At 42.8% G+C, this 27,713-nt stretch overlaps 1 protein-coding gene across 1 annotated transcript in view; it reads left to right on the forward strand.

Moving 5' to 3' along the window:
- Positions 1–8,324: 8,324 nt before the first annotated feature.
- The window catches only part of ctnna2 (catenin (cadherin-associated protein), alpha 2), a 1,293,121-nt gene continuing 1,273,732 nt past the window's right edge, over positions 8,325–27,713 (forward strand). The window contains exon 1 of the mRNA XM_087995417.1: positions 8,325–8,687. The gene's annotated coding sequence lies outside the window, so the exon portion shown is untranslated. The remainder of the gene's footprint in view (positions 8,688–27,713) is intronic.

A 27,713-nucleotide genomic window follows, 5' to 3' on the forward strand; every position in this document is an offset into this window, starting at 1 on the left:
TTTAAGATATTATCATTGTCACTTTTAACTGTCAAACCATCCAGCTTGATATTGTGCCAAAAAAGTTATGCAAGGAGCCCTCTGGGGTCGGGCTGTGGGTTGGAAGTGGGTTGGAAACTTAACTAGATGGGATGGTGGTGGCCCAGAACATTGCATCTTCCTGCAAATTAAATCCTGAGTGGGAAGTCCTACTGTTGACCTTCCTGTCCCACTGCAAAGTGAATCCCTTGATCGGTCATTAAAAGACCACTCCACTCACCTGGGTTGCAATCGTTTTAGCATAAAGATATAAGAGAAACCTAAGGGGCAACTTTTTCACGCAGAGGGTGGTACGTGTATGGAATGAGCTGCCAGAGGATGTGGTGGAGGCTGGTACAATTGCAACATATAAGAGGCATTTGGGTGGGTATATGAATAGGAAGGGTTTGGAGGGATATGGGCCAGGTGCTGGCAGGTGGGACTGGATTGGGTTGGGATATCTGATCGGTATGGACAGGTTGGACCGAAGGGTCTGTTTCCATGCTGTACATCTCTATGACTCTATTAGGTGAGACAAGAAAGAGTGTGGCGCTGGAAAAGTATAGCTAGTCAGGCAGCGTCCGAGGGGCTGGAGAGTCAACATTTCGAGTGTGAATTCTTCATCAGGAATGTGTGGGGGGATCCTGAGTGGGCTGAGAGATAAATTGGAAGGGGGTGGGGCTGGGGGAAAGGAAGCTAGGAATGTGATAGTTAGGTGAAGACAGGGGTTGATAGCGATAGCTTGGAGTGAAGGAAGATGGACAGATAAGACAGTTGAAGAGGGAGATGCTGAGTTGGAGGGTTGGATCTGGGATAAGGTGGTGGGAGGGGAGATGAGAAAACTGATGAAATTGACATTGATCCTGTGTGGTTGAAGGGTCCCATAGCGGAAGATGAGTCATTCTTCTTCCAGGTGTCGGGTGGCTAGAATTTGGAGGAGGAGGAGGCCCAGGACAGACATTCACCCGAGATTGGAATTGAACCCGGGTCCCTGTGATGCAGCAGTGCTAACCACTGAGCCGCCATGCCACCCTATTGTAGGACTCAACTGTCATTAGTTAAATTCTAGTGGAGGTTGATTGATTATTATTAATATAAATCTGGGGCACTGCATGCATAAAATTATCAAAAGGACCTTTTCAGATGGAAGCTATGTAGTTCAATGTTGGAAAGAGTAATCTTAATATATATTTTTTTTCCCTTTCTCTGTGCTGCTCATTTATCATACAGAGACAGGAGGGCCAGCTGCTTTTCATTAATCTGATCATTAACTAGTTGTCTCATGTGAATCTGTATAATGAATGCAAATATAACCAGGAGATTAGAATCTTCTTTGTTAAAAAAAATACAATGAATTAAAAAAAGTGTTTGAGACTATTCTGGACACCAGCGCTGAATTCAAACTACCTTGCAAAGGACTTCCTCAATGGTGCACATTCATATGAATATCTTGGTAGCATAAGGTGCAGAACATGGCCATTCAGCCTATCAAGCCTTTTTTATTAAAAGAGCCATCCATTCATTACCACACCTTGCATGGGAGTAACAGGACATTGAGCAGGACTAGAGATAAGCTTAAATGGAACACCTAGTGACTGACTGTCGGGAAGGTGGTATTATCGTTGGACTATTAATCCAGAGACCCAGGTAATAGCCTGGGGACTTGGATTTGAATCCTTCAATGGTGATTGGTGGAATTTTAATTAATACAAATCTGGAACTAAGAGGCTAACAATGACCATGAATCTGTTGTAGACTGTTGGAAAAATCGCTCTTATTCACTAATGCCCTATAGGAAAGGAAACTGCCATCCTTACCTAGCCTGGTTTAGTGTACATGAGACCCCAGACTCACAGCAATGTAGTTGATTCTGAAACTGTCCTCTGGGCAATTAGGGATAGGCACTGCAAAGTCATAGAGATGTACAGCATGGAAACGGATCCTTTCATTCAACTTGTCCATGTCAACGAGATATTTTAAAATAATTTAGTCCCTGAAAAGATTTGTGTCTTGGATTGTGGATGAGGTCATAGATTAGTTCACTGAGCAGATGCATTTTTTTGCAGACATTTTGTCATCTCATAAGGTGACATCACTAGTGTGACTCCATTTGAAGGAACTATGAACCTGTATTCCAAGATCTGTTTGTTTGGCAACACTCCCCAGGACTTTACCATTAGGTGTATGAGCCCTGATTTGCCTGATCAAAGTGTAGTTCCTCACATTTATCTAGATTAAACTGCACCTGCCACTGCTCAGCCCATCTGATGAAAGTCCATTGTACTCTGAGGTAATCTTCTTTGCTGTCCACTACACTACCAATTTTGGTGTCCTATATTTACATCCAAATCATTTATATAAATGAGAAAAAGCAGTGGACCCAGCACCAATCCTCGTGGCACATCGCTCGTCACAGGCATCCAGTCTGAAAAGCAAACTTCTACCACCAGCCTTAAGCCAATTTTGTATCCAAATGGCCAGTTCTCCCTGCATTCTATGTGATCTAACCTTGTTAACCAGTCTACTATGTGGAACCTTAAGGAATGCTTTACTGAGGTCCATATAGACAAAGTCCACCACTCTGACTTCATCAATCCTCCTCATCAATGCTGATCTGGCCAGCAATGCCCTCATCTCGTAACTGAATTTTTAAATGAGCTAAAATAGCTATGTATGACTCCAACTGATGGACAATTTGCTCTGATTCCTATTGATTTTAATTTTGCCAGAACAATTTGATGTCACATTTGGTCAAATGCTGCTTTGACTTCAAGTCTAGTCACTCTAGCTCTCTTCCCATCTCTCACTCCAAGGTCATTTCTGTTGGCCCTGCACCTACACTAGCTGCAAGGGCTAAACAACAAAACTTAAAGAAAAACACTGCTGACGTGTGATTCATTTAACTATTAAAGACTTGATTTTATGAGAGCCACTTATTAGTTAACTCAAAAATTATATTGCAAGAAGACAAGATTGTAACAGTGCTTTCCTTAACTTGTGACTGACTACACTTTACAAGTACTTGGTTAACTATAAACCATTCTGAAGACATGACAGCAAATATATAAATGCAAGTTATTTCATGAACTGGGACTAAATTTCAGTCTTATATCCATTTTCAATGAAACTGTAAATCATTGGTCAATTTTGTCATTAAAATGTGGGATAGATCATGAGAAACCTTACTTAGATTCTTCTCCTAGCCATGAATCTTCACCTTTCTTAGTTTTACTCTTCTTCCTCCCCTCATGACCTGAGCTATCTTGTTTTCTGAGTTCCATTTCATACTCCCAGGACTCCCGGGGAACTATAGACCGGTGATCCTGATCTCAGTGGTTGGCAAGTTGTTGGAGGGAATCCTGAGGGACAGGATGTACATGTATTTGGAAAGGCAAGGACTGATTCGGGATAGTCAACATGACTTTGTGCGTGGGAAATCATGTCTCACAAACTTAATTGAGTTTTTTGAAGAAGTAACAAAGAAAATTGATGAGGGCAGAGCAGTAAATGTGATCTATATGGACTTCAGTAAGGCGTTCGACAAGGTTCCCCATGGGAGATTGATTAGCAAGGTTAGATCTCACAGAATACAAGGAGAACTAGCCATTTGGATACAGAATTGGCTCAAAGGTAGAAGACAGAGAGTGGTGGTGGAGGGTTGTTTTTCAGACTGGAGGCCTGTGACCAGTGGAGTCCCACAAGGATTGGTGCTGGGCCCTTTACATTTTGTCATTTACATAAATGATTTGGATGCAAGCATAAGAGGTACAGTTAGTAAGTTTGTAGATGACACCAATTTTGGAGGTGTAGTGGACAGCGAAGAGGGTTACCTTAGATTACAACAGGATCTGGACTAGATGGGCCAATGGGCTGAGAAGTGGCAGATGCAGTTTAATTCAGATAAATGCAAGGTGCTGCATTTTGGGAAAGCAAATCTTATCAGGACTTATACACTTAACAGTAAGGTCCTAGGGAGTGTTGCTGAACAAAGAGACCTTGGAGTACAGGTTCATAGCTCCTTGAAAGTGGAATCACAGGTAGATAGGATAGTGAAGAAGGCGTTTGGTATGCTTTCCTTTATTGGTCAGAGTATTGAGTACAGGAGTTGGGAGGTCATGTTGCGGCTGTACAGGACATTGGTTAGGCCACTGTTGGAATATTGCATGCAATTCTCATCTCCTTCCTATCGGAAAGATGTTGTGAAACTTGAAAGGGTTCAGAAAAGATTTACAAGGATGTTGCCAGGGTTGGAGGATTTGAGCTACAGGGAGATGTTGAACAGGCTGGGGCTGTTTACCCTGGAGCGTCGGAGGCTGAGGGGTGACCTTATAGAGATTTACAAAATTATGAGGGGCATGGATAGGATAAATAGAGAAAGTCTTTTCCCTGGGTTCGGGGAGTCCAGAACTAGAGGGCATAGGTTTAGGGTGAGGGGGGAAAGATATAAAAGAGACCTAAGGGGCAACTTTGTCACGTAGAGGGTGATACATGTATGGAATGAGCTGCCAGAGGATGTGGTGGAGGCTGGTACAATTGCAACATTTAAGAGGCATTTGGATGGGTATATGAATAGGAAGGGTTTGGAGGGATATGGGCCGGGTGCTGGCAGGTGGGACTAGATTGGGTTGGGATGTCTGGTCGGCATGGATGGGTTGGACCGAAGGGTCTGTTTCCATGCTGTACATCTCTATGACTGTATTTGTATCAGACTGCTGACCATTAAAACTTCCCTGGCAGGACTTAAACACTTAACGGTAAGGATCTGGGGACTGGTGCTGAACAGAGACCTTGGAGTTCAGGTTCAAAATTTCTTGAAAGTGGAGTTACAGGCAGGTCATAGAGACGTACAGCACAGGCACAAATTCTTCAGTCCAACTTGTCCATGCCAACCAGATATCCGAACAAAAATCCCATTTGCCAGGACTTGGCCCGTATAGCTCTTAACCCTTCCTATTCATATACCCATCCAGATTACTCTTAAATGCTGTAATTGTACCAGTCTTCACCATTTCCTCTGGCAGCTCATTCCTTACATGCACCACCCTCTGCATGAAAATGTCCTTTTCAGTCTCTCTTAAATTTTCCTGCTTCACCCTATACCTATGCCCTCTAGTTATGGACTCCCCCAGCCCAGGGAAAAGACGTTGTCTATTTTTCCCATCCATGACACTCATGATTTTATATTACTTGTCTATTTATCCCATCCATGACCCTCATGATTTTATATTACATGTCTATTTTTCCCATCCATGACACTCATGATTTTATATTACTTGTCTATTTACCCCATCCTTGACCCTCATGATTCTATAAGGTCACCCCTCAGCCTCTGATGCTCTATGGAAAACAGCCCTAGCCTATTCAGCTTCTCCTTACAGCTCAAAACTTTCAACCCCGTCAATGTCCTTGTAAATCTTTTCTGAACCCTTTCAAGTTTCACCACATCATTCCTGCAGGAAGGAGACCAGAATTGCACACAGTATTCCAATAGTGGCCTAACCAATGTTCTGTACAGCTGCAACATGACCTCCCAACTCCTATATTAATGCTCTGACCAATAAAGGAAAGCAAACTAAATGCCTTCTTCACTATCCTATCTACCTGAGACTTCACTTTCAAGGAACTATGAACCTGCACTCCAAGGTTTCTTTGTTCAGCAGAATTGCACACAATATTCCAAAAGTGGCCTGACTAAGGTTGATAGGATAATGAAGAAGGCATTTGGTATGCTTTCCTTTAATGGCCAGAGAACTGAGTATAGAACTTGGGAGATCATGTTGAGGCTGTACATGACATTGGCTAAGCCAAAACATTGACTTTCTTGCTCCTCAGATGCTGTTCCTTTTCAGTTTCACTTTTTAGGGTGGCATGGTGGCTCAGTGGTTAGCACTGCTGCCTCACAGTGACAGGGACTGGGGTTTGATTTCTGCCTCGGGCAGCTGTCCGTGTGGAGTTTGCACATTCGCCCCGTGTTTGCATGGGTTTCCTCCGGGTGCTCCGGTTTCCTCCAACAATCCAAAGGTCAGGTGAATTGGCCCAGCTAAATTGCCTATAGTTAGGTGCATTAGTCAGGAGTAAATATAGGTAGGGGAATGGGTCTGGGTGGGTTACTCTTCAGAGGGTTAGGGTGGACTGTAGGGAATCTAATCTAATCTAATCTATTGACTCTGGCTTCTAGCATCTGCAGTCCTTACTGTCTCCAAGTCCTTTAGTAATCGCGAATGCTTGACTAATGTGCAGGGGACATGGGTTTGAATCCAATCGTGGCAAATGATGAAATTTTAATAAAGGAAAAATCTGGAATAAAAAACCTGTCGAACGATGACTATGAAACCGTTGCTGATTGTCATAAATTCCACTCTGGTTCAGTAATTCCCTTTAAGGAAAGAAAGAGCTGACCTGTATGTGACGCCAGATCCTCAGCAATGTGGTTGACTCTTAACCGTCCTGGGAAATTGGGTAACATCCTGCTCCATTGCAGAGCAACAGGGGATGAGCAATAAATGGTGGCCTAGCTATCAATGCATATATTGTATGAACAAATGTAAAAAAAAAATCAGATCCAATCCATCTATGGGAATCAATGCTCCAAAAATGGCTCTCAACAAATTCACAAATGACATCCATTGCAACTGTGAGAAAGATAAACTATCTCTCCTCACCTTCTTGATATTACTACCTGTAGGCACAATTTGATGTGGTTGATCAGATATCCTGCTTCTCCACAGCTCTGTGAGATTGCACTTAGCCTTTCACTTTCCATTCTTATCTATTCAATTGTAGCCAGGGATAATACTACAAGTTACTTTTCCTGGTCATTTCTGGTGTTCTGTTATGGCTGAGTGCTACATGTTTACTCTTCTACATGTTGGACAATAATATGAACGTTCTGGGCTCACCCCTTATGAAAGCTATACTGGTCTTGGAGTGAGAGTGCGGGATAAATTTGGAGATTCATCTGTTCTATCTGAACTCCAATAAAATTACTGGGTGAGATTAGGTAAACTAATACTTCCTGGATTAAGGTTAAGAAGTGATGTCATTGAAGTCTTCAAAATAATAATGAGAACAGAAAGTGCAGACTTAAAGAAACTTTCTACTAATTAGAGTATCTAGAAATAATGGGAATAGTCTAAACTTTAGTGAAGCCATTCTGGAATAGAGCTAGGAAACATTTCTTGGTGTAAAAGTTGATACAAGTCAGTACCCTTCCAAAAATGGCAAATGATGCTCAATTTATTTTAAAAATTAGATTGTTAAACTTTGCTGAGCTCAAGGAAACAAAGAATACGAGGATTTGGAGTTTAACGCCTATTTATAAATCAACCATGAATTTTCATGCCATAGGGATTCTATGATTCTAAGTTAATGGAAGGTCAGGGGCAAGGTGCAGAATGACAAACTTTTGTTTGTTTCCATTCTTTATAAAGCTTATCTAAGGGTCAAATGAGGTTGTGAACAGACTTTTAATGCCAGACTTGCCAGGTAAAGGGATAAATTTGGTAAGTAAGAAACAGAGTTCTGTCCAGATATGAACACAATCTCTTCAATCTTTCCAATAGTTATTTGGGGACGAGATTCCTGCTCATGTAGGGCTGTATGTCAGTTAATGTAGACAATGGCGAGGTACAGCTGTGCGCCCATGGGATAGGAGGGAAGGGGACCACAGATAGTTCTGGGGGAGGGCGCGGAGTGGTGGTGGTGCTACCAAAGATAACAGGTTATGTTTAAGTCAAGATGAGCCAGATACTCCAAACGGGTAAAAACAAGGACTGCAGATGCTGGAAACCAGATTCAGGCAGCATCCGAGGAGCAGGAAAATCGACGTTTCGGGCAAAAGCCCTTCATCAGGAATAGAGGCAGAGTGCCTGCAGGGCGGAGAGATAAATCTCTAATCCAGATACTCCAAACTTAAAGCGAAGCAGTGACGAGCCAGGGCCGGAGGAAGCTTCTTGTACTGGGTGTGAAAAGGTGGGGATGGGTAAACACACGGGGCAATGAAGAGCACGTGCCATCAGCTCGCGCCCTATGCGCGTGGCGTGCGGACGGTTGACAGGAGGGACAACGCTGATGGAAACTAGATGTCACGGGCGGGAGCATTGCAGAGCGCGTGCAGGCAGCTCGAGGCTACCGTTCGTTGGTGGGTTGAGGGTCGGGCACCTATTGGCTGGGTTTGTGGGGCGCGGCCGCTGCCGGCGGTTATCGACGGAGGCTCCGCCCCAGAAGCTCGAGACGCTCCCGATCTGGCAGCTCCCATCAAGGGGGGGAGGGGAGTGGCTTTTCTCTGAAGGGGGCAGAGCCTGTGGCTGAGAGCCGCTGGGTGTCAGGACGTACGGTTGACCGTCCGTCCATTCGTCAATCCGTTTGCCGGTGCTAAAAGACAGGCAGAGGATTTATAAAAAAATCGGACAGCGACATCTTTCTTGTGTTGTAGTGTGTGTTTGTGTGTGAATGAATGTGTGCGTTGGCCTGATTTCCGAAGGACGGTAGCAGGCAGCAGCTGTGAAGCTTCTCTGCATTATTGTTAGTACCGCCACCTTCTCCATCACCATAGACACCAAGAGCCAGAGAGGAGCGATCCAAATCACAGGGCTACAATCCCCGAAAGAAGCGCACAACTACTCTACTCTCACTTCGGGAGCTTATATAAAAAATATAAAAGGCGGCAGGTGCGTGTATTGGAGTTAATTTGGAAATTTTCCTTTTTATAGTCTTTTGTTCCTATTTTTGTTCGCGTATTGTGTGTTCTGTATTTCAGTCTTAATATCTTTGCACCTAAAGATACAAAGTAATGCTATATATCTGTACATCTCTATGACTCTATATTTAAAACCTGGCCTGTGAAGGGCAAACCTGAGTTTATTATCGAATCGAAAGTCACAATATTTACATTTGTTCAAACTGAGGTTTATTCCTCCTCAATGAATGTTCCATGCCCAAAATTATATTTTTCGGAGGTTTGTTAATTTTACAATTATGGTTTTAACTTTCTTTTGCAGCATGAGTGACAATTGGAGATTTATTTTTTAAACGCGTGTGTTAGGAAAGTATCTTTTTATGTGGAATCTTTCCTGTGTCTGGAGAACCTCCCTCCGCGCTGCCTTTCCCCTCCCCCGACACACACACACACACACACATCCCAACCCGCATGACATTTCCTGAGAGCGTTTTCACGCCTTATTTATTTATTTATTTTACATATTTAGATGCAGATTGGCATTTGTTTCTGAATTTTAAAAAAAATCAGTCCATTGGATGCTCGCGGGCCTTCAGGAGTGATGCAGGCCGCGGCGTTTTGTGTGAAATAGACAGTGAAATGTTTCGGGGGGGGAAGGTGTCCTTACAAAACATTTTCTTTATCATTATTGCCGATGTTCTGTAATTTAGGCTGCTGGCGGTAAGAAATTTGCCGTGATGATAGCCGGTGATTCTTTTAAAAACATTAAACTTTAGCCTGCAGCCTAGAGAATCTATGATTCTCTCCCTCGCTGTTCTCCCTTTTCACCCATCCACACTCCTATCTACTGCTGGTGACTTTTAATATTTTAATATTTCAAAGAAATCCTTACCTTCAGTCCAGTAAGGACCATAGTTATTTTTAGTCTGTTATTCAGTTTTCTGAAGTTGAGAGTTTTCAGTGGTAAATTCAGAATAGTATTTCTCAGTTCAAAGTGAAACAGGTTACGAACACAACTGTATTATGAGAAAGATATTACATTATTAAAGTCGTAATTCTTCATGAGACAGAAAGCTGTATAGCAAAAAAATTAGAAGTAGGAATAGTTTTCAGGATTAAAAGTGTACTTTTTATTTTCTTGTAATGATTTATTGCATGGTGATTGAAATGCAGTGTCGTCTGTGTCTTTTTTCCATGATTTGGAAACATAGGATTCAACCTCTCGCTCCCTGCCAGGATGATGAGAGTTTTGTTGGCTGACCAGTTGCTGCAAACGTCAGGATTGTAATTTGTCCTCATGGATGAATAATATACACTACATCTTATGCAGTTTGAATTCTCACCTTGTATGTGTCGGCAGACCAGAGCTTTACTTGTAAGGAGCACTGAGTGAAGAAAAAGCAATGCGGACGACTAAGAGTCATTACGAACTTGGTTGCGTTCATAATACACTGCAACATGAGATAATTTTTAATAATTTATTATTATAGAAAATAAAGCGGCCATTTCACTTAGTTTATCCACTCTGTGCTTAAATCGAGCGATAGTGATTGAAGATTGGCTAACTAACAGAAGACACTGCTAGTGTAAGAGGGGCATTTTGAAGTGCAACAGGGATGACTGTTAGGTCACAATTATTTACAGCATATATTAATGACCTAGATGAGGCAAGTGAATGCAGTAAAGCAGAGTTTGTGGATGACAAAACTAAATGGGAAAGCAAGTGGTGAGGGTGACAGAATTTGCAGAAGTATGTAGACAGGTTGTGAGTGGGCAAAGACTTGCCAGATGGAATGTGAAATGGGAATAAGTGAGATTATGCAATTTGGCAAAGAGAGGAGCCGAATCTAATTTAAATGGAACATGACTGCAGAAAGCTATAGCACAGATTTGGAAGTCCTCGACCATGAATTACAAAGATTCGTGATTGGCGGGTTATAGGGAAACGACGTTTCGGGCATGAGCCAGCAACACATTTTCAGCTCTGATCTCCAGCATCTGCAGTCCTCACCCTCTCCTAGAGGGTTATAGGGAAAGCAAATGGAATGTTGGTCTTTCACTTCAAAGGAAATGGAGTATAAAAATAGGGAGGCATGGCTAAAACTATACAAGACATGAGTCATACCACAGAATACTGTGAATAGTTTTGGACCCCTCCTTTAAGGAAGTATATACTGACACTGGAGGCAGTCCAGCGGAGGACTTACTTGAAAGTAAGTGGAAAGGTTGTTTGCCATTGTAGGGGTGTCTCAGACCAATGGGCATAATCTCAGAAAAGAAGTCACACGTTTAAAACAGATGGGGAGGATTTTATTTGAGGGTTGTGAGTTTGTGGAATTCTAACACCCAACTGTTGAGACAGGTTTGAGATGAACAGATTTTGAATCACCAAGGGAATCAAGGGGAATGAGTTGAGGATCATCAGATCAGCAGTGATCACATTTAATGGCAAAGGAGACTGGGCAAAATTACCTACATCTGCTCTGAGTCTTTTGATATTGCTTTGGTGATTGAGAGCAAACTAATGGGGCAGTAACTGGCCAGGTTGTATTTGTTCTGCCTTTGTACAGAGGGCATACTTGGGCAAATTTCCAGATTGCCTAGTAGAGCCCTTGTTTTTGGAGCACAAGCCTTTAGACCTATTGCTGCACTGTTGCCAGAGTCCCGAACCTTTACATTATTCACTGCCTTCGGCCATTTCTTGATATCACAGGGAGTAAATTGATTGAAAACAGACATCTGTGATACAAACTATCTTTAGTGGAAGCGAGGGTTGATAATCCACTTAAAGTCATACAGCATGGTAACAGATGATGTGGCTGTACAGGACATTTAGGCCAATTTTGCGTGCAGTTCTGGTCTCCTTCCTATCGGAAGGGTGTTGTGAAACTTGTAAAGGTTCACAAAATATTTACAAGAATGTTGCCAGGGTTGGATGATTTGAGCTATAGGGAGAGGCTGAAAGGCTGGGGCTATTTTCCCTGCAGTGCCAGAGACTGAGGGGTGACCTTGTAGAGGTTTATAAAATCATGGGCATGGATAGATAAATAGGCAAGTTCTTTTTCCCTGGGGTGGGGAGTCCAGAACTAGAGGGGATAGGTTTAGGATGACGGGGGAAAATTTAAAAGGGACCTAAGGGGCAACTTTTTCATGCAGAGGGTGGTGCGTGTAAGGAATGAGTTGCCAGAGGAAGTGGTGGAGACTGGTACAATTACAATATTTACAGAGCATCTGGATGGGTGTATGAATAGCAAGGGTTTAGAGGGATATGGACCCTGGCAAATGGGACTAGATTAGTTAGGATATCTGGTTAGCATGGACAAGTTTGACTGAAGGTTCTGTTGCTGTACTGTACATCTGACTGTATAACCAGGTTTCGTAAAATGAACTAGTCCCATTTGCCTGTATTTGGCCTATAAATCCCTCTTAAACCTTTCCTAACCACCTACCTGTCCAAATTTCTTTTTAAATGTTGTAATTGTATTTGCTTCTACCACTTTCTATGGCCATGTGTTCCACATATGTCCTACCATCTGTGTGGAAAAACAATGCCCCTCAGGTCACTTTTAATTCTTTCCCTTAGCTTAAAGCTATGCCCTCTAGGTTTAGACTCTCCTACCCAAGGGAAAAGACATTAGCTATTCACCTTATCTGTGTCCCTCATGATCTTATAAACCTCTGTAAGGTCACCCGTCAGCTTCCACTTCAGGGTGAAAATGTCCTAGCCTATCACCCTCTCCTTAAAATTCAAATCAGCCAGTCTCGGTAACATCCTTGTAAACCTTTTTCTTGCATTCTTTTCAGTTTATTAACATCCTTACTCTCGCAGGGAAACCAGAATTGTATGCAGTACTTCAAATGTGGCCTTACCAATGTCTTGTAAAGCCATAACATGACGTCTCAACACTTGTACTCAAACCTCTGACCAAAAAAAAGGTAAGTGTGCTAAATGCTTTCTTCACTACCTTGCCTACCTGTGATGTCACTTTCAAGGAACTATACACCTGCACCCCTTGGTCTCCCTGTTCGACAACACCCCCAAGGGCCCTACCATTAACTGTGTAAATCCTGCCCTGATTTGTCTTACTGAAAATGCAGACCTTGCATGTATCTTCATTAAACTCCATCTAGGAGAAAGTGAGGACTGCAGATGCTGGAGATCAGAGTCGAGGAGTGTGGTGCTGAAAAAGCACAGCTGGTCAGGCAGCATCTGAGGAGCAGGAGGGCTTATACTTGAAACGTTGACTCTCCTGCTCCTCCGATGCTGCCTGACCGGCCGTGCTTTTCCAGCACCACAGTCTTCGACATTAAATTCCATCTGCTATTACTTGGCCGACTGGCCCAGTTGATCAAGATCCTGTTGTACTCTTAGACAACCTTCTTCGCTGTCCACTGTATCAACAAATTTGGTGTCTGAAAACTTATTAATCATGCTTCCAGTATTCTCATACAAATCGTTCATATAAATGATGAACAATTGTAGACCCAACGCCAATCCTTCCAGCATGCTGCTGGTCACAGGCTTCCAGTTTGCATCCAATTGGCTAGCTCTTTCTGGATGCCATGTGATTTAACCTTAACAACCAGTCGACCATGCAGAGCCTTTATCAAGGCCTTATAACAGTCCATGTACACGATGTCTACCGCTCTGCCTTCATCTATCTTCTTGTTCACCTCTTCAAATAACTCAATCGAGTTTGTGCATGGGAAAACGGTGTCTGACAAAGCCATGCTGACTATCTCTAATTAGTCCTTGTCTTTCTAAATGCATGTAGATCCTGTCTCTCAGAATCCCCTCCAACAACTGGCCCACCATTGATGTCAGGCTCGCCTGTCTGTCGTTCCCTGGCTTTTCTTTGCAGCCTTTTTTAAACAATGGCACAATATTTGCCACCTTCCAGTCTTCTGGCACCTCGCTCATGGCTGTCGATGAATCAAATATCTCTGCTTGAAGCTCTGCAATTTCTTCCCTGGCTTTCCATAATGGCATGGGATACACTTGATCAGGTACTGGGGGATTCTCTACCTTTATACATTTTTACTCCTCCAGCACCACCTCTTCTGTAATGCGAACTCTGTTCAAGACATCACTATTTCCCAGAGTTCGCTCACTTCCATGTCTTTCTCCAGAATAAATACTGACGAGAAATAATCTTTTGGTAACACACCCATCTCCTGTGGTTCCACACACAAACAACCTCGTTGATCTTTAAGGGGCCGTATTCTCTTTTGTCATTAGCATACATGTGGAATCTCTTTAGATTCTTTTAACCTTCTCTGCCAAATCTATCTCATGTCACCTTTTGTCCTCCTGATTTCCTTCTTAAATGTCCTTCTCTGCTTCAGTACTTCTCAAGGGATTCACAGATGTCGGTACTTGATACATGGCTCTTTTGTCTTGACCAGAGTCTCAATATCTCTAGTTATCAGTATTGCCTACTTCTGCCAGCTTTGCCCTTCACATTAACAAGAACAAGCTGACCCTGAATTCTTTATCTTGCTTTTGAAAGTCTTTCACTTGCCAGACGTTCCTTTACCTGTGAGTAGCCTTCCCCAGTCAATTTTTGAAGGTTTCTGTCTAAATTCTGTCGACCATCAAAATTAGCCTTTGCCTCAGTTTAGAACTTTTAATTTGTGCATGAGGCCTATCCTTTTCCATAGCTACTTTACAATTGGTCACTGGTCCCAGAGTGTTCCCCTGCTTATACCTCAGTCACTTGTCCTAACAACATTTTTGGCAGCAGGTGGATGCAAATGCTTAAGCTTTATTTTTTTCATGTTATGCTGAGATCCTTCATTACTGAGGGCAGGGTTATTTGTGGAATTGCCTTCAGTTAGCTGTAAAATTGTCCACCACTCATGATTTGATGTGTCAGAACTGCAGAGTTTAGATCTGATCAGCTGGTTGTTGGATCAGTTAGCCCTGTCTATCGCATGCGACTTCCATTGCTTGGCATGCAAGTAACTTTTGATGAGTAACATTACCTTGTTGTTATCTACGCTATAGTTGATATGGAGTCCATTTCTGCTTGGCATAGCAGCATCTATTGTGTGTTGTTTTCCTCAAATCTTTCTATCTAACTTACTGAGGGATGCATTTTTGTGATGAAAGAAATGGTGAATTGAAAACTGCAGGACATGGGTTTAAGGTGAGAGGGCAAAGATTTAAGAAGGACCTGAGGGGCAACTTCTTCACCAAGAGAGTGGTGCATATATATGTAATGGGCTACCAGAGAAAGTGGTTGAGGCAGGTACAATAGCAACATTTAAAAAAAAAACGTTTGGATAGGTACTTGAATGGGAAGAATTCAGTTGAATATGAACCAGCTGAGTGGGCACCATGCAGCATGGACCAGTTTGGGCCGATGGGCCGCTTTTCCGTGCTCTTAAACCTGAACCTGTCATGTTTGCGTACCATATTGTCGTCTCCTGGAATTTTAAATGTCAATGTGTGTGTTTTTGGACTCCTGCACCAGTACCAGAAGACCATGGGTGCAGAGGCAGATTAAGTTTACTGGACATAGGCCCAGCTTTCTAACTTTTCTTTTGGTCACCTAATTGAAGATCTTAATAAAATCAAATTGCTAGAAAATCTCATCAGTCTGGCCGCACCTGAGAGTGAAAATTCTTTGGGTCCATTCTTCACAATCACTAAGTAGTCATTGTTGGCAGATCTCAGGATGTCTTTGAATGACTTTTTCCAAGCTAATATAGCTGAAATTTTCAAAGTCATTTTATTCTGGGAAAAGCTTAATTTCTATAAGTTATTTAAAAAATGCACGTGCCCTCAAGTGTACAATATGGTAAAAAAATAAACTTCTCAACTTGCTACATCAAAAACAAATAATTCTTCCATAACCCCTCAATTTGTGAGCATAGCCTCCTTGTTGTGTGCCATATGAAACTAAACCTAAATATTGGGTTTGGGGCAGAGTTTACACAAGGAGTGATTTGGAAATTTAATGAGCAAGGACAAAACAATAATGCACGATAATGATCTGGATGATGAGAATCAGAGTATGCTGGGGAAAGTCAGAACACATATTGTGCAACTTCAAAAAGGACAGGTGAAAGTGATGTAAAGAATTAACATTATGAATATAAATCACAGAATCCCTACAGTGTGGAAACAGGCCATTTGGCACAACCAGTCAGCACTGGCCCTCCGAAGAGTAACCCACCCAGACCCATTTCCCTACCCTATTACTCTGCATTTACACATCCCTGAATGCAATGGGCAATTTAGCTTGGCCAATTCACCTAACCTGCACATCTTAGGATTGTGGGAGGAAACCGGAGCAACCGGAGGAAATCCATGCAAACACTGGGAGGACGTGCAAACTCCACACGGACAGTCACCCGAGACAGGAATCAAACCTGGGTCCCTGGTGCTGTGAAACAGCAGTGCTAACCACTGAGCCACCATGCCGCCCCATACAAACGGGATGACTGACATGGTATGATCTTAAAAGAAATGGCTACGGTATTAATCTGTAACACATCTGTTACAGTCTTCCAAGATTCCCTCTACTTTGGATAGGCTTCAGTGGCTTAAAAACTCAACGTTATACCTTAATTCCAAAATGAAGGAGTGCAGAAAGCAGAAAATCATCCTCCTATTGGCTGAATATCTGTCTTGGGGGAATTGCTAGAAACCATTATTAAAGAAGATGTAGCAGGACACTTAGAAAATGATTACACACATTATTATAGAAATGTGCTGACTGCCTTTGACATTAATGTCACATTTTATCAAGTGTAGCATCAGAGCCTTAGCAAAATAAGAGTAAATGAGAATTTGTAGGATAAAACCTTTTGCAAGCTCGAGACAAATCTAGCACAAAAGAAGATGGCTATGGTTATTGGAGGTCAGTCATCTCACTTATAAAACTATATGACATAGGAGCAGAAATTAGGCCATTTAGCCCATCGAGTATGCTCTTCCATTCAATCATGGCTGATCCCATTCTCCTGCTCTCTCCTTGTAACCCCTGATCCCTTTGATACTCAAGAACCTATCTATCTCGGTCTTAAATATAGTTAGTGACCTGGCCTTCACAGCTCTCTGTGGCAATAAATTCCATAGATTCACCACTGTCTGGCTAAAGACATTTCTCCTTATCTCTGTTCTAAAAGGTCTTCCCTTTACTCTAAGGTTATGCCCTTGGGTTCTAGTCTGTCCTACCAATGGAAACATCTTCCCAACATCTACTCTGCTCAGGGTGTTCAGTATTCTGTAAGTTTCAATTAGAACCCCCTCATCCTTCTAAATTCCAGTGAGTGTAGACCCAGAGTCCTCAAACATTCTTCATATGTTAAGCTGCTCATTCCTAGAACCACTCTCGTGAGCCTCCTCTGAACATGCTGCAGAGCCAGTACATCCTTCCTGAGGTATGGGGCCTAAAACTGCACACACTACTCCAAATGTGGTCTGACCAGAGCCTCGTAGAGCCTCAGAAGTACATCCCTGCTTTTATATTCATGTCCTCTCAAAATAACTGCCATCATTGCGTTTGCCTTTGTAACCACTGGCTCAACCTGCAAGTTTACCTTGAGAGAATCCTGGACTAGAACTCCCAAGTCTCTTTGCACTTCAGACTTCTGAATTTTTTCCGTATTTAGAAAGTTGTCCAGGCCTCTATTCTTACTACCAAGTTCATGACTTCACACTTTCACACATTGTATTCTATCTGCCACTTCTTTGCCCACTTCCCTAACCTGTCCAAGTCCTTCTGCAGCCTCCCTGCTTCCTCAATGCTACCTGTCCCTTTACCTATCTTAGTATCTGCTGAAAACTTATCCAGAATGCCCTCAGTTCCTTCGTCCTGAGGTAGGGGAGTTCAAAACTAGAGAGCATATTTTTAAGGTGAGGAGAAAGATTTGAAAGGGACTAAGGGGCAACCTTTGCACCCAGAGGGTGGTTCATATGTGGAAAGAGCTACCAGAGGAAGTGGTAGATGCAGGTACAATGATCATATTTAAAAGGCATTTGTATAAGTATGCAAATAGAAAAGGTTTAGAAGGATATGGGCCAAACACAGGCAAGTGGGGCTAGTTTAGTTTGGGAAACTTGGTTGGAATGGACAGGTTGGATAGAAGGGTCTGTTTCCGTGCTGTATGACTCTGATTTTGGTTGACAAGTGGCAAATGACATTCATACTACAAATGTGCCAAGCAATGACTATCTCCAATGAGTGCGAATCTAATCATTGATATTACCATTGACAAATTCCCCTGTCAGCATCCTGGGGGTTACCATTGACCAGAAGCTGAGCTGCTATATCCCACATAATGATTGGAGACAAACAGGAGGCTGGAAGAACACAGCAAGTCAGGCAGCATCAGGAGTTACAGAAGTCAACGTTTCAGGTACAACCCTTCTTCAGGTCCTGATTGGGGGTGGTTATACCCAAATCATTGATTTCTCCACGTCTTGATTCTGTCTGGCTTGCTGTGTTCTCCCTGCCTCCTGTTTGTGCACTTTGGATTCCAGCATCTGCAATTTTTTTTGTCTCATATAATTATTGTGGCAATAGGAGCCAGTCAGAGGTTAGGATTCTTGCAATAAAAAAATCTCCTCCTGATTTCCCCAAAGCCCACAAGGTGCAAGTCAGAAATATGATGGAATTCTGCCTGCTTGCCTGAGTGAATGATGCTGTAACAACTCTTAAGCTTGAGACCATACAGGACAAAGCAGGCAACTCAACTGACACCTCATCCACAAACATTCAGTCCCTCCTAAACCACCGCTCAGTAGCAGCAGTGTGCACTATCTACTTCTAATGCACTTCAGACATTCATCAAGACTACTTAGCACATTCCAAAAACCACAAATACTTACATCCAGAAGGACAAGGGCATCTCTAAGCTGGTCACCATCCAGACTTGGAAATATATCATCGTTCCTTAAGTGTCACTAAATCTAAATCCTGAAATTGCCTTCCTAATAGCATTGTGGATGTACCTACACCAAACGGACCATAGTAGTTCAGGAACGCAACTACACCACCACCACCACGACCTTGTGGACAACTAGGGATGGGAAATACTAGCTTGGCCAGCATGTAACTCCATATCCTTAATAAGTAAAGGTGATGCCAGTATGATTTTTCAGAAGGGAAATTGCATTTGAAAATTTATTTGCATTCTTTGTTATATCTTCAGTCAGAATATAATATCTTTGGACTTCCAAAAGGTATTTGGTAAGATGCTCCATGAAAGGTTATTGCAGAAGATGAGCTCATAGTGCTGGGTGATATATTATCATGGGTAGAAAAGTCACGATAATTTTCCCAAATCATAGGGCTTCTCTCTCATTAGAGAGAGACAACAGATGGGGGTCTAACCTGACGGTCACTATGCCTCAGGCAAGCGGAAATGTTGAGAAGGGGAGTCCTTCATGGTAACTTCAGCCAGGACGGGAATTAAACCCACACTGCTGGCATAACTCAGCTCAGTTGGCTAGATGGCAAACTGACCTCCCAGGATAGAGGATTGATTAAAAGGAAATATAGTCAGGACAAATGTATAATTTTTAAGATGGCAAACTGAAGCTAGTGAGGCTTCAACTATTTATGATCTGTTTTATTGATTTGGATGAAAGGACTGACTGTATTGTCAGCTACAATACAAGGATAGCTTGGAAAGCAAGTTGTGTTGCAGATACAAAATGCCCCAGTGAGAGTGATACATTTATTTTAATCAATATGGACTTCAGTAAGGTGTTCGACAAGGTTCTCCATGGGAGACTGGTTAGCAAGGTTAGATCTCATGGAATACAGGGAGAACGAGCCATTTGGATACAGAACTGGCTCATAGGTAGAAGACAGAGGGTGGTGGTGGTGGAGGGTTGTTTTTCAGACTGGATGCCTGTGACCAGTGGAGTGCCACAAGGATCGGTGCTGGGTCCATTACTTTTTGTCATTTACATAAATTATTTGGCTGCGAGCATAAGAGGTACAGTTAGTAAGTTTGCAGATTACACCAAAATTGGGATTGTAGTGGACAACGAAGAAGGTTACCTCAGATTACAACAGGATCTTGACCGGATGGGCCAATGGACTGAGAAGTGGCAGGTGGAGTTTAATTCCGATAAATGCAAGGTGCTGCATTTTGGGAAAGCAAATCTTAGCAGAATATATCCACTTAATGGTAAGGTCCCAGGGAGTGTTGCTGAACAAGGGGCTTGGATTGGTGCCTGGGAGTATGATGTTATTGCAATTACAGAGACTTGGTTGAAGGAAGGGCATGATGATTAGCAATTAAATGTTCCAGGATATAGACGCTTCAGACAGGACACGGAGGGGAGTAAAAGTGAGGGTGGAGTTGCATTGCTGGTCCAGGATGATATCACAGCTGTGCGAAAGGAGCACACATGGAGGTCTTGGGCAGTGAGGCATTATGGGTGGAGCTGAGAAATAAGAAGGGTGCAGTCACACTGTTGGGGCTGTATTACAGGCCTCCCAACAGTGAGCGTGAGGTAGAAGAACAAATAGGTAAACAGATTATGGAAAGATGTAGAGGCAATAGGGTAGTGGTGATGGGAGATTTTAATTTTCCCAACGTTGACTAGGATACACTTAACGTCAGAGGTCTGGATGGGGTGGAATTTGTAAGAAGCGTCCAGGAGAGTTTTCTAGAGCAGTATGTCAATAGTCCGACGAGGGAAGGGGCCATATTGGGCCTGGTACTGAGGAACGAGCCAGGATAGGTGGGGGATTTCTTTGGGAACAGTGACCACAATTCTGTAATTTTTAGAATGCTTGTAGATAAAGAAGAGAGTGGTCCTAAGGGAAGAGTACTAAACTGGGCCAAGGCCAATTATATCAACATTAGGCAGAAGCTCGGAAATGTGGATTGGACACAGCTATTTGAAGGGAAGTCCACATTTGAGATGTGGGAGGCTTTCAAAGATAGTGCAGGATAGGCATATCCCGTTGAAGGCAAAGGATAGGAAGGACAAGATTCGTGAACCGTGGATGACAGGAGAAATTGTACGACTAGCCAAGAGGAAAAGGAAGCATACATAAGGTCTAGGCAGCTAAGAACAGAACGGGCCCTGGAAGAATGTTGGAAGAGTAGGACAAGTCTTAAACGAGGAATCAAGCAGGCTAAAAGGGGTCATGAAATAGCTTTAGCAAGGAGAATGAAGGAGAATCCCAAAGCATTTTATTCTTCTATAAGAAGCAAGCGGGTAACTAGAGAAAAGATTGGTCCACCAAAGGATAATGAAGGAAGGCTGTGTGTCGAACCTGAGAGAATGGGTGAGATTCTGAATGATTACTTTGCATCAGTGCTCACTGAGGAGAGGAACATGATGAATGTTGAGATTAGAGATAGAAGTTTGATTAGTCTGGATCACGTTGACATAAGTAGGGAAGATGTGTTGGGTAGGCTAGAGATTATTAAGGTGGACAAATCCCCAGGACCGGATGGGATCTATCCCAGGTTGCTGAGGGAGGCGAGAGAGGAAATAGCTGGGGTCCTGACAGATATCTTTGTGGCATCCTTAAATACAGTTGAGGTGCCAGAGGACTGGAGGGTTGGCTCATGTTTTCCCCCTGTACAGAAGGGTAGTAGGGATATTCTGGGTAACCACACACCAGTGAGCCTAACGTCAGTGGTGGGAAAGTTGCTGGAGAAGGTACTGAGGGATAGGATCTATTTATATTTCGAAAAGAATGGGCTTCTCACTGATAGGCAACATGGTTTTGTGCGGGGGAGATCGTGCCTTACCAACTTAATAGAGTTCTTCGAGGAAGTGACCAAGTTGATAGATGAAGGAAGAGCTGTTGATGTCATATACATGGACTTTAGTAAGGCGTTTGATAAGGTTCCCTATGGTAGACTAATGGAGAAAATGAAGTCAAATGGTGTGCAGGATGTTCTAGCTAGGTGGATAAAAAACCAGTTGAGCAACAGGAGACAGAAAGTAGTAGTTGAAAGGAGTTTCTCGAAATGGAGAAAGGTGACCAGTGATGTTCCACAGGGATCAGTGTTGGGGCCACTGTTGTTTGTAATGTACATAAATGATCTGGAAGAGGGCACTGTTGGTATGATCAGCAAGTTTGCCGATGGCACGAAGATTGGTGGAGTAGCAGAAAGCATAAGGGACTGTCAGAGAATACAGGAGGATATAGATAGATTGGAGAGTTGGATGGAAAAGTTGGCAGATGGCTTTCAATCCAGACAAATGTGAGGTGATGCATTGAGGCAAGACTAATTCTAGTGCGAATTAGACAATGAACGAAAGAGCCTTGGGAAAAGTTGATGGGCAGAGAGATCTGGGAGTGCAGGTCCATTGTACTCTGAAGGTTGCTGCACAGGTGGATAGAGTGGTCAAGAAGGCATATAGTATGCTTGTCTTCATTGGTCAGGGTATTCAGTATAAGAGCTGGCAAGTCATGTTAACATTGTACAAGACATTGGTTTGGCCACATTTAGAATACTGTGTACAGTTCTGGCCGCCACATCACCAAAAGGATGTGGACGCTTTGGAGAGGGTGCAGAGAAAGTTTATGGGGATGTTGCCTGGTATGGAAGGTGCTAGCTATGAAGAAAGGTTGAGTAGGTTAGGTTTGTTTTCATTGAAAAAAGGAGATTGGGCGGACCTGACTGAGGTTTATAAAATCATAAAGGGTATAGACAGGGTGGATAGAGACAAGCTTTTTCCCAGGGTGAAGGATTCAATAATGAGAAGTCATGCTTTCAAGGGTAGAAGTGGAAAGTTTAAGGGGGATACATGCGGCAAGTACTTCACACAGAGGGTGGTGAGCGTTTGGGATGCATTGCTAGCAGAGGTGGTAAAGGCAAGCACAGTAGATTCATTTAAGATGCGTCTGGATAAATGTATGAGTAGGTGGGGAGTAGAGGGATACAGATGTTTAGGAATTGACCGACAGGTTTAGACAGTACATTTGGATCGGCTCAGGCTTGGAGGATGGAAGGCCTGTACCTGGGCTGTAAATGTTCTTTTCTAAAGAGACCTTGGAATGCAGGTCATAGCTCCTTGAAAGTGGAGTTGCAGGTAGATAGGATAATGAAGAAAGCATTTGGTATGCTTTCTTTTATTGGTGAAAGCATTGAGTACAGGAGTTGGGAGGTCATGTTGCGGCTGTACAGTACATTGGTTAGGCCACTGTTGGAATATTGCGTGCAATTCTGGTCTTCCTATCGGAAAAATTTTGTGAAACTTGAAAGGGTTCAGAAAAGATTTACAAGGATGTTGCCAGGGTTGGAGGATTTGAGCTACAGGGAGAGGCTGAACAGGCTGGGGCTGTTTTCCCTGGAGCGTCGGAGGTTGAGGGATGACCTTTATAGAGGTTTACGAAATTGAGGGGCATGAATAGGATAAATAGTCAAAGTCTTTCTTTTCCCTGGGATGAGGGAGTCCAGAACTAGAGGGCATAGGTTTAGGGTGAGAGGACAAAGATATATTAGGGACAACTTTTTCACAGAGGGTGGTACATGTATGGAATGAGCTGCCAGAGGAAGTGGTAGAGGCTAGTGCAATTGCAACATTTAAGAGGTATTTAGATGGGTGTATGAATAGGAAGGGTTTGGAGGGATATGGGCCGGGTGCTGGCAGGTGGGACTAGATTGGTTTGGGATATCTGGTCGGCATGGATGGGTTGGACCGAAGGGTCTGTTTCCATGCTGTACAACTCTATGACTCTAACTGAGTGAACAACTATTTGGCAGAAGTGTGCAAAAGTGTGGGTTTGTCTACTTTGTAAGGAAGAATAGAAAAGCCGTTGATTATTTGAATAGTGAAGACAACAAAAAATTTCAATTCAGTGGAATCTGGGTATTATTTTTAACTCTCAAAAAGTCAGCACAAGAACATAAAACTGAAGAGCAACAGAAGGCCCTTTGAGCCTGCTCAACCATTCAATGTGATTATGGCTGATATCATCTCAGCCTTAGTCCCACTTTCTTGCTCACTCATTACTAACTAAAAATCCGCCTATCTTTTCCTTAAATTTACCCAATGTCCTACAGCCACCACACTCTGGTTGTGAATTTCACATATTTATGACCCTTTTCGGGAAGTAACTTCTCCTCATGTCTCTTTTAAATTTGCTGCCCTTTATCTTAAAACTGACCTTGTTCTAGGTTGCCCTGTAGTAGAAAACATCATTTCTGCATCTACTTTGTCAATCCCGGTTAGCATCTCATTTACCACAGTTAAATCTCTCCTTCTAAACTCCAGAGAGTATAGGGATAAACCGCGCAATCTGAAACAAACTCCTCTTGTCTGGAATCAATCTCTTATGAACCTCCTTTGAACTGCTTTCAATGCGACTACACCGCCCCCCCCCCCCCCCCCCCCACTCCCCAAGGGGACAAGAATTGTATATAATACACCAGGTGCAGTCTCACTAATGCCTTGTAGTTGCAGAAATTCCTACTTGTATCCTTCAGCAATAAATGCCAAGCTCTCATTTGCCTGCCTTAATTTTTGCAATTCATGACCCCCCTGCACCGAATCACTGAAGTCTCTATTTGTTTAGATGTGATTTGGAGATGCTGGTGTTGGACTAGGGTGTACAAAGTTAAAAATCACACAAAACCAGGTTATAATCCATCAGGCTTATTTGCAAGCACTAGCTTTTCGAGCACAGCTCCTTCATCACTGCTCTTTGTCACTTTTATAAATGACTTGGATGCAGGCATAGGTGCATGGTTTAGTAAGTTTGCAGATGACACTAAAGTCGGTGGAGTAGAGGATAATGTGGAATAAGGTTGCAGGGGGACTTGGATAAACTGCAGAATTAGGCTAAGAGGTGGCAAATGGAGTTCAATGCAGATAAATGTGAGGTGATTCACTTTGGGAAGAATAACAGGAAGATAGAATAGTGAGTCAATGGAAAGATTCTTGGTAGTGCGGATATGTACAGGGATCTTAGAGTCCATGTACATAGATCCCTGAAAGTTGCCACCCAGGTGGATAGTGCTGTTGAGAAGGCATATGGTGTGTTAGGTTTCATGGTAGAGTGATTGAGTTCCAGAGATGTAATGTTGTGCTGCAACAATACCAGATGCTAATGCGTTTGCACTTGGAATATTGTGTACCGTTTTGGTTGCCCCATTACAGGAAGGATGTGGAAGCATTGGAAAATGTGCAGAGGAGATTTACCAGGGTGTTGCCTGGTCTGGAGGGAAGATATGAGGAAAGTCTGAGAGAGTTGGGTCTGTTCTCATTGGAGAGAAGGTTAAGAAGGGATTGATAGAGGCATACAAGATGATCAGAGGATTAGGTATGGTAGACAGTGAAAGTCTTTTTCCGAGGGGATGATGACGTCAGCTTGTAGGAGGGGGCATAGCTACAAATCGAGGGGTGGTAAATTTAAGAGAGATGTCAGAGGAAGGTTCTTTCCTCAGAGTGGTAAGGTCATGGAATGCTCTGCCTGCCAATGTCGTTAGCACAGCCACATTAGGGAGATTTAAACAATCCTTAGATAAGCACATGGATGATGATGGGATAGTGTAGGGGAATGAGCTTAGATTAGTTTACAGATTGGCACAACATTGAGGGCTAATCGCCCTGTTCTGCACTGTATTGTTCTATGTAGCAGTTCAAAGAGTCACTAGGTTGACCCTGTGAAGGTGATTTTCTTTGAGGAAAACTTGAGCAGGTTGGACTAGTCCTCACTGAAGTTTAGAAGGGTGAGGGGGATTTTGGGGGGAAAAAAAATCAGCTTGAGAGTTTGTGAAAGTTGTGTTCATCTGAGGAATTTGGGTTGGATTTAGTGGATGTGGATGTGGATGTTGCTGGCTAGTTTACCACTTATTGTGATCCCTTACTGTTCTTGAAAAGATGGTGTTAAGCTGCTTTCTTGAGCTCCTGAAGTTCATTTGGACCAGTATATCCACAACTCCATGTTGCAATTCCTCTTTGTTGCGCTTTTTATTGTGCTTTATTTATAGCATACCAATACTGTGCATTCAAATTATTTGTCTGACAAAATGGTCCATGAGAGCTGCTATCATTCATCCAACATCTGAAAATTTACATCTTGAAGATCTCAACTCCCTCCCTGACTACTGATTTGACTAAATCATGGAGTTACATTATGATGTGAGCTTCAAATTATACAAATTTTCCCTCAGTAAAATCACATTTTCATTGTTTTTCTGTATCATTCGAGTTGCTGAAAGAACTCACTGGTGCCTGTGCTGGTTCTTTGGTAGATCTGTCTAATTAATATCACTTGCCTGTTCTTTTCATAGTACTGCGATTTGTTAGATTGTGGTGCAGTGCAAATGTCACTGGATTAGTAACTCTGAGGCCCATGCTATTATACTTGAGTTCAAACTCTATCATGGAATTCAAAAATCAAGAGTAAATCTCAAAATGAAAGCTATTAGTAGTAATAGTGGCCACAACAATTCTCATCAATAGTTATAAAAGCCCATCTGATTTGCGAAGGTCCTCCATACCTGTCCTGGCCCACCTATTGTTCCAAATTCATAGCAGTATAATTTACTCTTAATTTTCTGAAATCATCTCGCAAACAACTCTGTTCAATATCCTGGGTGGGAAATTTGCTGGTGCAATTCAGGTGGGTTTAAACTAGCTCAGCAGGGGGATGGGAACCGGAGGTGTAGTTGCAGTGCATAGGAGGATGAGAGTAGGAAGGACAGGGACAGAACTTCAGGGTCACAGGAATATACTGGCAGACAGCAAACTGGTTTGAAGTGTGTCTACTTCAATGCCAGAAGTATCTGAAATAAGGTAGGTGAGCTTGCAGCATGGGTAGATACCTGGGACTTCGATGTTGTGGCCATTTCAGAGACATCGATAGAGCAGGGTGAGGAATGGATGTTGCAGGTTCCAAGGTTTAGATCTTTCATTAAAAACGGGCAAGGCGATAAAAGAGGGGGAGGCATGGCCTTGTTAGTCAAAGATAGTATAATGGTGGCTGAGAGAATTTTTGATGAGGACTCGTCTATTGAGGTAGTGTGGGCTGAGGTTAGAAACAGGAGAGGAGAGGTCACACTGCTTGGAGTGTTTTATAGGCCTCTGTAGAGTTCCAGGGAGATGGAAGAGAGAAATAGCAACATTATCCTAGGTAGGAGTGAAAGGAACAGGGTGGTCATTATGGGGGACTTTAACTTCCTCAACATTGACTGGAAATGTTATAACTCTAGTACGTCGGATGGATCAGTTTTTGTCCAATGTGTACGGGAGGGTTTCCTGACACAGTATGTCGAAGGGCTGACAAGAGGGGAGGTCACACTGGATCTGGTGTTTGATTTAGTTGTAGGTGAGCACTTTGGAGAGAATGACTATAATTCAGTTACTTTTAGTTTAGTGATGAAACGGGATAGGTACATGCCACAAGTCAAGAGTTATCAATAGGGCAAGAAGTAGGATGCATAGAATGGGGGAGCAAAATGCAGGGGATGCAGACAATGGAAATGTGGAGCTGGTTTAAGGAACAGATATTGCGCGTCCTTGATAGGTATGTCCCTGTCAGGCAGGGAGGAAGTGATAAGGTAAGGGAACTGTGGTTTACTGCAGAAATTGCATCTCTTGTTAGGAAGAAGAAGGAGGCTTATGTGTTGATGAGGCAAGATGGTACAGATGAGGTGATGGAGAGTTTCAGATCAGTTAGGAAGGATTTAAAGAGAGAGTTAAGAAGAGCAAAGAGAGGACATGAGCAGTCTTTAGCAATAAGAATAAATTTGAACCCTAAAGCTTTCTATAAGTATGTGAGGAATAAAAGAATGACTAGGGTAGGAATAGGGCCAGTCAAAGACAGAAGTGGGAAGTTGAGTGTGGACCCTGTAGAGATCGGAGAGGTGCTAAATGAACATTTCTCATCGGTGTTCACTTAGGAAAAGGAGAATATTGTAGAGGAGAAAAATGAGGTACGAGATATTAGACTAGAAAGGATCGAGGTTAGTTACGCACAGGTGTTATCAATTCTAGGAGGAGTGAAAGTAGACAAGTCCCCTGGGCCGGATGGGATTTATCCGAGTATTCTCTGGGAAGCTAAGGAGGAGATAGCAG

Source organism: Chiloscyllium plagiosum, unplaced genomic scaffold (assembly GCF_037043375.1).
Source record: "Chiloscyllium plagiosum isolate Xiang-an unplaced genomic scaffold, Cpla_swu_hap1 HiC_scaffold_1, whole genome shotgun sequence".
Taxonomy (NCBI): domain Eukaryota; kingdom Metazoa; phylum Chordata; class Chondrichthyes; order Orectolobiformes; family Hemiscylliidae; genus Chiloscyllium; species Chiloscyllium plagiosum.